Source organism: Lipotes vexillifer, unplaced genomic scaffold (genome assembly GCF_000442215.2).
Source record: "Lipotes vexillifer unplaced genomic scaffold, Lipotes_vexillifer_v1.1 scaffold1347, whole genome shotgun sequence".
Taxonomy (NCBI): domain Eukaryota; kingdom Metazoa; phylum Chordata; class Mammalia; order Artiodactyla; family Lipotidae; genus Lipotes; species Lipotes vexillifer.
In genome coordinates this window covers 607,843-609,352 of record NW_006796201.1, presented here as the reverse complement: position 1 = coordinate 609,352, position 1,510 = coordinate 607,843, and positions in this window count along the sequence as shown.

The window sequence follows — 1,510 nt, the reverse complement described above, 5'->3', positions numbered from 1 at the left end:
GAATAGGGAGGTGGTAGCTAGTGCGCCACAACCAGGCAGGGGCGCCCCCCCACCCCGCGCCCGCTCCCCTGCTCCCCTGCTCCCCGTGAGCCCTGAGTCCCTGCACCGCAAGGAGGCCAAGACGCTGGTCTGCAGTAGTGGCCTCATTTGCTCTCAGTTAGCAGCTCGGCCAGCGATTCTGCCCTGATGTCAGCTTCTCTGTCTCCCAGGGCTGGTCTTGAAATTAACAAACTTCACAGTGTTTGTGCCCCGAAGTTCCCACCGTCACTAGAGAACCCTACCTCCCCCCACCCCGCCCCGCCTGTTATTATTTTTAAGAACAAAATACTTTTCTATGGGGCTTCAACATATGGGAAGCCTTGTTGGAGAAGCAAACGGTTGTTGAATGTTTGGGTTTTCCCCTCAGGAATTTGTCTCCCACATTTCAAGAATAGAAAACCTTTCCGGCGGAAGGGAGGGCAGCTACGCTGTTTTTTTGACTAAGTGGGAATTCCGGCACATGTGACCCATGGTCCGATGCTGTTTTTGTTTGCTGGGCGGTCACATATGGAACGCGATGCTCCTTAAGACAGTTAGTACTTACCTTCCCCAGACTATAGTCCCTTCTCAGTGATGCTGTTATCTTAGAACAGATACAACGGAAATGGCTCACTGGTAAGGGGTCTGAGCGCTTCTGAGCATCTGCTCTGCTAGTTACCCAAGCCTCCTCAGCGGGGATTAATCTATTACTTGCTTTTTACACCCTTGCTCTAGAGAGAATGGTAGTAACTTTCTTTAAGCCTAGAAGGTGGAGTCTCATGGCCGACATCACTGAAGTTTCTGAGGTTTCTTCAGATCAAGTCGTGTTGCTTTTATAATTAAAAAAAAAAAAAAAAAAGGAAAAAGTCATTCAGTCAAATGAATATTTATTGAGAGGATTATATTTGCATACTGAATGGCTCTTCAGGGATTAAAAACAAAAACTAGTATTAGGCCATTTGTTTTCATCAGCAGCAATGAATACAAAAGACCTGGCATTCCAGTCCTGCCCATTTCATATAAAATCACAGGAACCCTGTGAACTACTGAAGGGGCCTCTGAAAGCTGGCAAAGCTGTGTTTTTATCCATTCAACTAAAGCAGAACTTGCATTTCCCCTGTGAAAAGAAGTAAACAGTATGGGAATTCCCAGACTGGTCTAAGCATTTTCAAATCCCAGGGTAACAAGCAGATTCATCTAGTCCATGACATATCATGTGATGGGAGTAATCATTATATTGAATATAGTGATGAGCAATGTTATTATTTGACCTTTTAAAAAGCTTTTATTTATTTCTAAATGTAATAACATGTTTACAAGTGTACAAAGGGATATCCAGTAAAAATTCTCCCTCCTACTCCAGACGCCCAACCTCCCTGGTCCCCTTCCTGGAAGCAACCACTATTATCAGTTTCTTGTTTATTGTTTCAGAGATATTTTTAAGCTTGCACAAGGAAATATGTAAATTCATTCTTGTTTCCTTCCTTTTTTT